We start from the raw sequence: 13,496 nt of genomic DNA, 5'->3' as shown, positions 1-13,496 counted from the left end.
CCTTGGGACCTTACCCTACGTGTTGCTAAGTTCACAGAACAATTCTTATCTAGATATTAGTGACTTTGAATGTCTGAGCTCATGACAGGCCTTGGTGGGTTAGTTGTAGTTTATGGAAAACTCTGTAGAAACAATCCCGAAAGGAGAGGCCCTAGATGAGACATTCAAATATCTAAACATGTGAGTGAGATTTGGAGACAGACATGGAGGTTTGGAACCTTTCAAGCATGACCACCCTCTGCCACTCCTTTGCTCATAAGTTACTGTTTGTCTGACCACTGCCTGTTTCACTTGGGTCCTTGATGGTCCTGCAACAGCAAAACCAAACTGGCCCCAAGGTGAGCATCACTCAGCTGTGCTGTAAGCAGAGCCCATCTCTTTAGTACCTTCTCTGCCAGCTCATACCTGAATAATGGAAGCCATGCGTGAGGCACATGGCATTTCTTAGGGGATTTAGCTTCCCTCTCTTTTTTGCACGTATCACTTTTCATTCAACACCTGTGGTTTGAGCACCCACTATATACCAGGCATTGTTCTAGGTACTGGGGATTGGACATTGAATAAGAGAACCAGATTCTAGAGGTTCTTGCTGTTTCTTTCTGGAGCTCCAGTTTGGGTTTGGGAATGTGAGGAAGGAAGCCCCACCACTCCTCTGTCCCCTGCCTGACGGGGCCTCTCCCTACAGACACCTTTGCTGCTCCCCATCCCGTCTCTCCTGTTATTCAGTCCCTGTCTCACGAATCTGATTTTGGTTCACTCCCTCTTGTCAATTTGCCTCTTTCTGTCCCCACCCTCTGTTCTCCTGCCAAAGGGCTTTGTTCCTCCCTTTGTGCTCTTCTCTGCATGGGGACATTTTCCTTCATCGGTCACACCGTGTTTTCAATGCCATGATATTCTTCCTGTTGCCTAGCTTTATTAGAGAACAAAAGCCATTTAGCCTATTGCTCTGGCAGACTCTTGTATGTATGTATGTATGTATGTATGTATGTATTTATGAATGTATGTATGTATGTATGTATGTATGAATGTATGTATTTAGACTGGGAGATGAAGGGTTATTTCGTCTTGTATTCTCTCCTCACTTCATCGTCTTGCTCTGATTTGCTTTTTCATAAGTTCCTCATGTGTGTAAATATTCCCTCTCCCTGAATCTTATCTTGCACCTTTGAGGGGCAGTCTACCTTTGGCTAACAGATTGAGCCCTGGAATCTTCTCTTGCATTCTGCCCTTACCTCAAACTTTTGCATTTTAGCCTGGTTCCATAATAATTCTGAGAATAAAATACTTTTTTTCTTTGAATAATTTCCCCTGCATCCAGTTGCCATTGTCAGAAACTGTGAATTTAAAAGTGTGAATTTCTAAGTTCCCCAGACATGATAAAACTTAACTAAAGAGGTGTGAGCTATGTTTAATAAGATCCCTTTTGTTAAAAGTCAATGGAAGCTCAACCTGAAGCTGGGCTGCTGTGAGTTGCGAGGGACGGCATAGGCTGCAGCCCCTGTGGCAGTGGGTTGCCATGGGTTGTCATGGGCTACCGTATGTAGCCAGCAGCCAGCGTGAGCAGCCAGCAGCCGCAGTGAGCGGCTGTCCAGAAGCGGGTGACTGATCTGCCTCGCCCGGGAAGAGCACAGTGATGGTGCCAACTTGGGCCAGTGAAGCAACGTCCTCCACAACTAGACTGAAGAACAAAACGACAGCAACTTATCTGTTCCCTTTCCCCCAATTCCCCAGCACTGTTACCATCCCCCCAATTCCCCAATTAAAAAAAAAAGTCAATGGAAGAGGTAAAAACATCCATTAACTACTCATATTAAACATTTGGCCTTTCTAAAGAGACTCTAATTGCTGTAGCCAAACAGTTGAATTATGCTCTTGAATTCAGGACAGAGGTGATTCAATATTGAGGTTATAGCATCAAGACCCAAATTTCCCTCCATTAGTGGTTTAAAATGTAGGGCAGGGGAGAAACCAGTGTGGGACAAAATTCAACAGCTTATTTTGACTTTTTAAAAATTTCCAAGTCAAAATGTCATTTATTTGTGTCTGTATGTGGTACTCTTCCTAGTAGCACTTTGAGACAATTTGTCTGTCTGTCTCTCTCTCTCTCTGTAAAATACACCAGCTGCATTAGCAGTAATTTTCTTTCCCCACATTGACCATCCCTTTGTATGTACGAAATTCCCCTGGCAGGATGAAGAGACAGTTTCTCAAATGTCTGGAACTTGAATACTTCACTCACTAGCCTATTAGACATATTAATCAGCAGGTCAATGGATTCTGAAACTGCTGTTTGTAAAGTGTTGTCTTCGCTTCATTGTTGATGGCAATAAAGGCATCTTCATGCATCTCTGATACACTTCAGTAGCCAGTGATAGCTGCCATTTATTAACTGCCTGTTATCTACTTCCACTGTGTCTTTGCACACTTTATCTCTGATCCTTTCAATAACTCTGTCATGTATCGGTGGGACCTGGATTCTGGACTTGAATCTAAATATTCTGACTCCCCATGACCTCCATTAACCAGGTCAAAAAAGAACAGCATATATTTGCACTAAATTATTCTTTCTCTATTAAAATTTTACTTTACTACCAAAGTTGAGATAAAATCTTAGCTGGTTTTAATGTAAATTTTAAATAATATATAGAAGTCAAAGCAAGATTAGATTTTATAAAAGACATGTTGGTACAAGTATATATCATTATCACTAATATTTAGATATGATCAACTCCTGGCTCTCTTTCTAGACCATGTAGAGCTTCTAATATTTTCTTGGAATAAACAGTCCTTCAAGACATGTATATGGCTCTAGCTCCAAGGCTTCAGCCAATAGAGAGAGCATCGACAACCCTTACAGGAGGCTTCCGTTTAACCCTTATTTATTCTCAAAAAGTTGCCATTGGCTTATGCATCAGAGAAAAGGGCACTTACTTTTTGTCATTTCATTGTCTCTTCTTTATCACGTAGTAGGGCAAAGAAAGTGGAGAAAGCTTTTCATAACGGAGAATTAATTTTCTGTTATCACTTCTTCCAACAATTACCTTATAAAATTTCTCTAACCTCAGAGCTCTTGAAATCTGCACATTATCTATTAAAAATATTTAAGCAGAGCATAAGAATAAAATTCTATTTTTAGTACAAAATGTAATAAATGCAGAAAATTTAGAAAATGCAAATAAACTTTATAAAGAGTAAAGTAAAATAATTTGTAGTCTTTTCATGAGAAAAAAATCAGTTAAAATTTCACTAGAAAAAAATCAGTTAAAATTTCACTGATTCCTTGCAAGTTTTTTTAAAAATAAATCCTGTTATGCTTTCTTTTTACAAAAATAATGTATTTGTATGCTATATACTATTTAAGTGTGATTAAAATAAGAAAAATACATTTAATATTTACCTTCATCATTTTATTTCCAGCTTCTTCATTTTGAGTGTGTGTGTGTGTGTGTGTGTGTGTGTGTGTGTGTGTGTGTGTGTATCCTAATTTCCATTTGATATCATCCTCCTGCCTGAAAAAATTTTGTTAACATTTCTTGTAGCACAGGTCTATTGCCAATAAATTCTCAGCTTTGTATGTCTAAAGGTCTTTATTTTACCTTCATGTTTGAAAGCTATTTTTTACTGGACATAAAATTCTAGATTGACAGGTATTTTCCTTTCAGTATTATAAGGTGTCAATCCCTTGTCTTATGCCTTGCATAGTTTCTGAGATGTCTGCTCTGGTTCTTATCATTATTCCTCTGCATATGTTTCTTTTTTCTCACTGCCTTCAAGATTTTTTCTTTATCTTTGGTTTTCAGCAGTTTGACTTTGATGTGTCTAGGTTTGTTTTTTTGATGGGTAGGAGTTATGCTGCTTGAGATTCTTTAGCGTTCTTGGATCTGTGACTTGTCTTTCCTGAATTTTGGAAAATTCTTGGTCATTAGGCCTTCAAATTATTTTTGGCCTTTTTTTTCTTTCTCTCTTCTTCTGTGATTCTAATGACGTGCATTATACCATTTAATATTGTATTACAGCTCTTGGAGGTGCTATTCTGTTTAATTCACTCCTTTTTAGTTTATATTTCAGTTTGAATAATTTCTATTGACATCTCTTCAAGTTTACTAATTCTTTCTCAGCTATGTCTAGTCTGCTGATGAGCCCATCAAAGGAATTTGTCATCTCTGATACTGTTTTTTATGTATAGCATTTGCATTTGACACTTTTATCCTCCCTCTCTCTCTCTCCCTCCTCCCCCTGATTCTCTCCCCCCCACACACACCTCCTGAAATCTCCCATCTGTTTATGCATATTGCTCACCTTTCCTTTTAACATGTTAATTATATTGGGCTGTCGGGCAAGTTATGACATATTTTTCTGTTTTTCAATGCAAAAATGTGTCATGCCTTTCCTGACAACCCAATAGTTAAAGTTCCTGATAGTTGCAACATCTGGGTCATCTTTGAGTCTATTAACTACTTTATCTCTTGACAATTTCTTTCTTGCATTTTTGTGATTCATAATTTTTCATTATTTGCTGAACTTGTCTAGAAGAACAGAGAGATTAAGGCAAATATCATTTATGCTTGAGAATGGGCACATCTTTCAGACCATTAGTGTGTGTCAGTGAGTGGCAGAGGGTAGAGGCTGAGTCAGTGAGTCAGGATTTGAGGTGGGTTTGGTGCACCATAGACTTCAATGGATGGCTGCTGTTACCATGTGCTTAAAATGGAGCCTGGGGTGCCAAAGGGGATATCTGAGTATTAATGTTTTACCCTCAGTTTTAAGCTGTCCCTGCACACCTGCACCATACAGTAGATTTCTCTCTATGCTCACAAGGTGGGGGCGGGGAGCTTCTATTGCTTGTTATAATGTTGTAAGGGTTTGGGTTTTTTTTGTTGTTGTCCTGGTCCTGTATTCATCTCAGGAAAACCCTATGTACCTGAACCTTGGAGTAAGGCTTTCTGAGTCTTCCTGCGTCGCCCCCAGAAATAGGAGACCTCTGCTTTGGAACACTGCAGGATCCTGAGCACAAGCCACGCTGTGGGGGAGGAGGCTTTTGCTTCCACCCTTTCCTCAGCAGCAGTGGCTCATTACCTGTGTCTGGAAGTGAGAATTCTCTACCCCTCCTTCAGATACAAGTAGGTTTTACTTCTAGTCTTCTCCCAGAAGCAATGGACTTTTGCCTGGTTTTAGAGGCAAAAGTTTTTCTGCCTTCCCCCAGCAGCTTAAAACTTTTGCTTTGCAAGAAACGTCTCTGGGGAAGAAGGCAAGACACTGTGCTTATTTCCCAGCAGTAGCTGATTGTCTCCTACATGTCTATGAAGTGAAGGGGGGGGAGGTTCTCTAGTTTCTTACTTTGCCTCTAACCTTTCTTGTGAAGACCAAGATCTGTTAAAGAGATCTGTTAAAAAGGATGCATGCAAATTCACTTGTGTCTGAGGCTCTAAGCTATTCCATATTTACACACTAGCCCATACTTGGCCTTCAAGGATTTGTTGAATTTATTCTTATCTATTTTTATGGTGGCCACCTCTTTCTCTTGGGCTTTGCCAAAAGTTCACAAGATGAGCTAAGCGGTCTTTGGAATTCAATTTACTTAGTTGCCTTGTGACCTCAACTCTCTGACGGGCTCAAGAAAAGTTAGTATTTTGTACAGGGTCGTCGGGAAAGTCATGACATATTTTTCTATGTTTTTCAATGCAAAAATGCATCATGACTTTCCCGACAACCCAATGTATTATCCAGCTTTTTCTCATTGTTCAGTTGAGAACAATATTCTCTTATGGCTTTCTACATCCCAAGTAGAAGCAGAATATTTTATCATATTTTATAAACTGCTGTTTTCACTTAACAGAGTACTGTGAAATCTATCCAGTTTTAATGCCTGCTTAATATTTCATTGTGAGGTTGTATCATAATTATTTCTGATGAACATGGGAGGATTTTCACCCCTTTTAAAAAAATCATTATAACAATGCTATGATGAACAACTTTGTACATACATCTTTGGTTATAGATATGATACTTTCTTTTGGCTAAAGTCAGAATTGCTGAGTCAAATAATATGTAAAACTCTCAGCTTTTGACACTCATTGTAATAATGAACTTACAAATCTTTGGTTCCTAGCAAGGCTAAACATGTGTTCATGTTTTTGGTCATTTGCCTTTTAAAGAAGACATACAGTTATTGTCCTCACAACTCCAAATCTATCATGGGACAAGGACAAAGATACCATTTCTTCATCTCTTCTTGTTAGGTTGAAGAGAAAAATCTGACACAGTGAGATAACAAAGCTTACTTTCCTACTCAGAGTCCTCTTGCTGCTCATGGAACAAGAATATGGAACAGTAACAAATGAATCTGATGTATAAACAGGCAAATTAAGGCATGATGCATTTTACGTATTTTTTGTTCTTACTCTCCCCCGTGCTCTAAGCTGGGACATATTGCTCCATAGGTAATAATGGTCATTTTAATGCTGGTTTGCTTCAGGCGAGACTCTCCAGCTCCTACTCCAATGACTCGCTATATTTATCCAGCTACTATAAGAGTAAACTAGAAAAAGATTAATATAGGAGAAATTGTTTAAACAAGAGGAGTCTGAAGCCACAAATGCATATATTTAAAGTAAGAAGTAGATGGGCCGGCTGAATGGCGCATTGGTTAAGAGCTGGCTTGGGACGCCAGAGGGCTCCGGTTCGGATCCCACATATGAGGGCCACTGACACTGCCCTCTACAGCTAAGATGCTGAACAACAGCTCAACCTGGAGCTGGGTTGCCGTGAGTCGACGGCAGGTGGGTTGCCATGGGCTATGGTGTGTAGCCAGCAACCAGCGTGAGCGGCCAGCAGCTGCCGTGAGCGGCTGTCCAGAAGCCGGCGACTGATCTGCCTCGTCCAGAAAGAGCTCAATGATGGTGCCAATTTGAGCCAGTGAAGCAACATCCTCCACAACTAGACTGAAGAACAAAAGGATAGCAACTTGTCTGTTCCCCTTCCCCCAATTCCCCAGCGCTGTTCCCATCCCCCAATTCCCCAATGAAAATCTTAAAAAAAAAAAAAAAAAGATAAAGTAAGAAGTAAATTGGCTGACTGGAAACAGATCCATTACTTACTATCCAACATGTAGCTCTTGCCGTGAAATGATTTGCGAAGTTAATGTCCTTGTGACAGCTATTTTGTGAAAATTTTGAATGAGGCTGTGTCCCTTTTCAAAATGGAAAGATTGTGATTCATACATATTTGTGAAATTCAAGTACATTTTCTCTTTTACTAATGCAAACTGCTGATGGCAATGTATTATGGAGACCCCTTGTCAGTTGACAGCTGAAGTGAAAATATTGTCTTAAGTAGTGAATTTGTTGATAGCTGTTCTATTACTCAAAATAAATATTTAGATTAGTTGTATGCAGGCTGTTGTGTCAGTGCTACCAGGAGCTTTTCCTTTGGCATAATTTATTTAGATTCCTCAGTTCCCACCTCACAATGTTTTATCCTATTGAATGCATCATGGAATGATTAGGGTGAGAGATATGAGGTTTTGTTATTGGCAAAATTTATACAGGAGTGTTGGAGAAATTAAACTCTTGCTAAACTAACCTGGGTAGAATTCTCAGCCATTTTCTCTATTCTTTATCAGTAGCAAGGATGTCCAGAGACAAGGAAGGGCCCTCAGCTATAAGGCTGAACTACAAGATGTTTCATGAATTGCATCAAAGATGCATATTGAAAAGTAACCTTCCTGGAGTGTGCTGCTTGACTTTGTTATGAACTCACTGAAATCGCTCCACAAAGTGCTTCTTGATGCCCCAATCTCCTCCTATGTCCCTGGAGGTATTTTGAAGGTCAGAAGAGACACACAACAGTGGAATGTAGCATTGGTGGCTTTATATACGTATTATACAGTAGTTCCCCAATTATCTGTGGTTTCACTTTCCAAGGTTTCAGTTACCCATAGTCAACCCTGGTATGGAAATATTAAATGGAAAATTACAGAAATAAATGATTTATAAGTTTTAAATTGTGCACTGTTCTTAGTAGCATGATCTCTCCCCATCCTACTCCGTTGGCCTGGGAAGTGAATTGTTCCTTTGCCCCGTGTCTCCATGCTGCGTATGCTCCCTGTCCCAGCTGTTAGTCATTCAGCAGCTGTCTGAGTTATCAGCTTGACTATCATGGTGTCGAAGTGCTTATGTTCAAGTAGCCCTTATTTTATTGTTATAATTATTCCATTTTATTATTAGATGTTGTTATTCATCTCTTACTGTGCCTAATTTATAAATTAAGCTTCATGATAAGTATGTATATGTAAGAAAAATATAGTATATGTAGGGTTTGGTACTATCTGCGTTTCAAGCATCCATGTCTTGGAACGTATCCCCGATGGATAAGGCGGGACTACTGTATATATCATATTCATTGATGACATTATAGAAAGTAACAGATGTGCATTCAGAAATGAAGCCACTTTTTTAACTGTGTGAAGCATAGGCAGAATTATGATCTATGTTGGCATTGGGTTACTTATTTATTCATTCATTCAGTCAACAAAATGAGGCAGCTATGGAGAGGTAAAATATAGTCTTGAAATTAAATGATCCTGCTTTTGCCATTCTCTGAGATTCTGTGTCCACACCCATAAAATGGTGATAGTGCTGATATTAACCTAAAAAATTATTGGGTGAAAAAATTAGTTAATTTATGTGAAAGTGTCCATCACAGAGGAGATAAATATTTGTGCAATTAACTAGACATACAGCACGATATGAAAGCCATTCCATTTATGAAGACCTTAGGTTCTAAAAACCTGTTCATATGTCCATTTTTTCCTTAAGTCCAAAGTGACTAAGAGAAGTGTAGCTACCAGTTTCCAGATGCATCTCCATAAATTAAAATATAAATGGGTCCAACAAAGCTTTAAAACCAGGAGTGCTCTTTCTTACATTCTATTGAACATTTTCCCCCAAACGTGCACCTCTTACCTCTACAATACCCTCATTTGCCACCTCTCCAGCCATTTGATGTTCTGCTGATTTGGATGGGCCCTGAACCCAGTAACTTTGAGCCTATGGAGTCACCCTTGCCTACAGCAGACACGTCAATAGCTCTTCACCAGGCTAGGCTTCAGTTCACTCATAAACTCCTGGTTTTACCAGAATTCAGAAAACTTAGGCCAAGGGACATTGTTCATTGCTACTAACATTTAGCCATAATCTCAAAAAGTTGCATTTTTTTTTCCACTAATTCCTGTTCCTTCCTTTTTGATCTTTATTTGGTCTTTGGCCTTAAAAGGATTCTTCCTACGGTACCATAAGTTCCCTGCAACAGTTGGCATTCTCTCACCACTTTCAGTTTTGAACAATTATTTCTACTTTCATTTCCATTATAATTGAATCTTTTGTTGGCAGCATTTTATTTTTTATTTTTATTTATTTTTTTTTAAAGATTTTTTTTTAATTGGGGAATTGGGGGGATGGGAGCAGTGCTGGGGAATTGGGGGAAGGGGAACAGACAAGTTGCTGTCGTTTTGTTCTTCAGTCTAGTTGTGGAGGACGTTGCTTCACTGGCCCAAGTTGGCACCATCATTGCGCTCTTCCCGGGCGAGGCAGATCAGTCACCGGCTTCTGGACGGCCGCTCACGCTGGCTGCTGGCTACATACGGTAGCCCATGGCAACCCACATGTTGGCAGCATTTTAAATGTACTCACTTCTTTTACACTTTCCAAACTGACGATGTTACTGATGTTCATAAAATATCTTAGAACTGAGTGCAAACCCAGCTCCCACCCCCTTGACTGAGGAACAATATGTGGCAGAATGATTGCTTATGGCTGATAATACCATCTGCTGGTGGTGGGCACAGCTGGTGACCTTTGCCACCCTGCCTTGTTCATACCTATGAACTTCCTTAAATTGAAAACTTGTAAGGAGAGGCATTCCTGTACTAAAGGAAAGAAAAGAAATAGTCCCTGCTTTTATTAATCTTATTGGGAAGGAAAGACACATACTTATAAAATAGCCAGAGACCTCCAAGTCCATGTATGCAAGCAACACTGCCATAAATGATGATATTAAGAGCTGAGGGAATTCACAGTAAAGGAGAGAAGGGTAGAATGAGCTCCTTGAAGTCTGTATGAAAGTGATGGTTCTTTGTAAGTGGCAGGACAAGGGCCTTCTCATACCGTCATTCTCCTCGAACAGAGTCTATCCCTTTTTACCACTTCTTTTACATCCTTCAATAAATGTTTATAGTTTTCTAAATATAGGCCTTACATGTTTCTTATTCAGTTTACTCCTAGACGTGTTATATATTGTTACTGTTAATAGGCATCCCGGAATTTCCCCCCAGTGAGAAGGGCAGGGAGTGGATGCCCAGGCACCGCACCTTACCTCCCTCCCTGGATATCCCAGGTGAACAGCAGGCCCTGGCAAGCTGCCCAGACTTCTCACAGAATGCCGCTGGGCACCACACCCGGAGAGGATGTCATGGAGGCTGTTGCGCAAAGACACACTGGCAAGAGGCAGAGGGCCCTCAACCCGGAGCTACCATGGAGATGGCATATTTCATCAGCTTTCCAAATGAAAAAGTCCCCTTCCTCCGTCCTTGCTTTTCTAAAGAAATGTTTTCATGGGTTTAGAAAAATTTTAAAATGAGAACATGGGTTAATGTTCACTTCCTGCGGAAAGGACCTTATGGCAAAGAGTGTTCTAAGAGTCAAATTCTTCGTCTAAAATACTGAAATTACAAAGATGAAAAGGAATGATTCCTGGTGAAAGACCCAAGAAATCATTGTCAGCCCACCGGTTGAGGAAATCCTTGTCAGAAATCGGCTTTGAAATGTCTTCCTGTCCAAGTCACTTACTTCCCACACTGCCTATTTTCATATAAAACAGTAACAAACCTGTCACACAGATCCAAAGACTCTTAGTGCTGAGATCATGTGATTTGTCACAACATGCTCATTGACGCAGCTGAAGCGTACTCTCTTCTGACATTGGCTTTCTCTTATAAACCTGCTCTTACCTCGTCTTTCATTTTAGAGTAGAGAAAAACAATTACTCAGATGTCCTAACTATCAAGAGATTTAGAGACCCATATATATACTCGTATATTCTTTTTTTCAAGATAAATAAACAGGCTTTCAAATTATGCCCAATTATGCCCAACTAGGAATCTGGATTTTTAGGATAATGAAAACTTTTATTTACAAACACCAGAGAGCCAATATTTGTTCTAGTGGAATAAGAAAGCAGCACATCATAGGTGACTATAATAACCAACACTTCAGGCAAGAATGGGCTATTACAAGTCTCAGAATCCCAGGTGGTGGTGAGGGGATTTCTGGATCCTGAAGGCCAAGGGATTTCCAGAGAAAAAGAGGAAGCAAAATTAGAAAAAAATCATCTAATGCAGGTGCTCCAGCAGAGAGAGATTTTTAAAACTGTGATGGCTAAATTTAATATGTAAACATAATGATTTTTTCCTCTGTGCTCTTTGTGCCTTTGCTCATTCTTACCTGTATTAACTTCCAGGTAAAGAGGAGGGGAATTGGAAAACAGGGAGCCATTCAAATTTTGTATTGATGATTTGGGTCCAAGTTCTCTTGGAAGAAAAGATGATTACCATGAGGCCTGAGGTCTTTCTCGTCTATTTGTTGTCAGCCTCTAACACGTTCCTCCTCTTTCATTGCTATGGACAACTATGAGCTGACATTGCCTAGCATAAAAATAGGCAGCTTTTGGGCTGGCCGAGTGGCGCGTTGGTTAGGAGTTGGTGTTGGCTTGGGACACCAGCTCTGAGCAGCAGGGCCCCGGTTTGGATCCCACATGAGGGTCAGTGACGCTGCGCCCTCTACAGCTAAGATAGTGAACAACAGCTCGACCTGGAGCTGGGCTGCCGTGAGTCACCAGCGATGGCTTAGGCTGCAGTAGGACTGGCCGGCAGCGGGTGTGAGCTTTCGTGAGCTGCTGTGAGCCACCGTGAGCAGCCATCCAATGGCTGGCAAACGACTGCCTCACCTGGAAAGAGCTCAGTGATAATACCAACATGGGCCAGTGAAGCCACATCCTCCACAACTAGACTGAAGAACTAAAGGACAGCAACTTGTCTGTTTCCCTTTCCCGATTCCTCAACACTGTTCCCCTCCTCTAATTCCCCAATAAAATCTTTTTAAAAAAATAGGCAGCTTTTACTTTTAGGAGATTCCCCTCAGGTGCTCATTCAGAATCTTTTTGATCTTGAAAATACAAAATTCTAACAAGTGCAGTTATCTTGTTTCAAGCCTACATCTAACCTTAGAATAACAATAATAGCTTCCAGTTGTTATTTTTTAGTATGCCTAAAACATTCTTTCATATTGATTTGCATGTATTGCGTACCTACTATGCACCACACTTGTTCTCTATGCATACAATTCATGTCTCCTGTCTTTTCATATGATGGAAACTGAGGCTCTGAGAAGGCAACTCAGTGACAATTTGTAAACAGCAGAGCTGGAATTTAAGCAAACTCTGTCCAAACTCAAAGCACCTGCTCTTTCAATTCAGCTACATTGTAATAATATTCATTGTGAATATTATATTTCTTCTTCACTCACATCCTCCTATTGTCCACATAGTTTACTTGTATGTTTTCTATTTATTGCCATTCTGAGTTATTAAAAATAAGAAGTTTTGCCCACCTGCGAGCCAGAGTTCTCTCCTGTTTAACACTTTTCCATGGCTTGTCCTGGGGAAAAGTTATAACTGTTCTCCCATGACCTGGCGTGCTTGCCTTATCTCCTGGTACTTCTGTCTTGTACTTTACTCTCTAGTCATGCCATTCCCCTCACGCTTTAGGCTGTTCTGTGTCACTGTGCCTTTGCTCCTGCTAGTTCTCTGGCCTAGATCCTTGCTACTAAAAATGTGGTTCTAGGATCAGCAGCATCAGTACCACCTAGGACTTGTTAGAAATGCAGGATTCAAGCCTCACCCCAGACCCCAAGTGACTCAGATGTACAGTGATTGTTTGAGACCCACTGACCTAGAATGTTCTTGCCATACTTTTCACCTTACCTTAGTACTTCTTCCTTTTTCTTCAAAACTCAACTCCAGGAGACTGAGGTCAGCTGTTCAAATACCCTCTGGGTGGTGGAAGAGGGGTGTCCCCTAACATATAAGCTTTCTATGTAGCATAAATAGCATGTAGCTTTTGCCTTTTAGGGGGTCTGTGAGGTCCCCCCTTTTCCAACTGCACATCTGTGTGAAGCAAATTTTCTTCATAGACTTCAACTCAAACAAGATATATTGCAACAGAATGGCTGCAGAAGCAGATGTGTCAATCCAGCTGCTTCTAGTAACCCAGACATTAGAGATTTGCAATTACATAAAATGATACCATTCTTCACACAGAAATGTTTTCTGTTTTGGAAAATATAGTTGTTTTTGTTTTGTTTTTTTAAGATTTTTATTGGGGAATTGGGGGGATGGGAACAGTGCTGGGGAATTGGGGGAAGGGGAACAGACAAGTTGCTGTC

General features: G+C 40.2%; 1 protein-coding gene across 1 annotated transcript in view; it reads left to right on the top strand.

Moving 5' to 3' along the window:
* SCD5 (stearoyl-CoA desaturase 5) overlaps positions 1 to 13,496 on the top strand; it is a 152,614-nt gene that overhangs the window by 114,880 nt on the left and 24,238 nt on the right. The window lies entirely within an intron of this gene.

The sequence above is a fragment of the Hipposideros armiger genome, unplaced genomic scaffold, assembly GCF_001890085.2.
Source record: "Hipposideros armiger isolate ML-2016 unplaced genomic scaffold, ASM189008v1 scaffold_175, whole genome shotgun sequence".
Lineage (NCBI taxonomy): Eukaryota > Metazoa > Chordata > Mammalia > Chiroptera > Hipposideridae > Hipposideros > Hipposideros armiger.
Note: the sequence above shows the minus strand (reverse complement) of the source record. Positions and strands in the feature narration are given on the sequence as shown.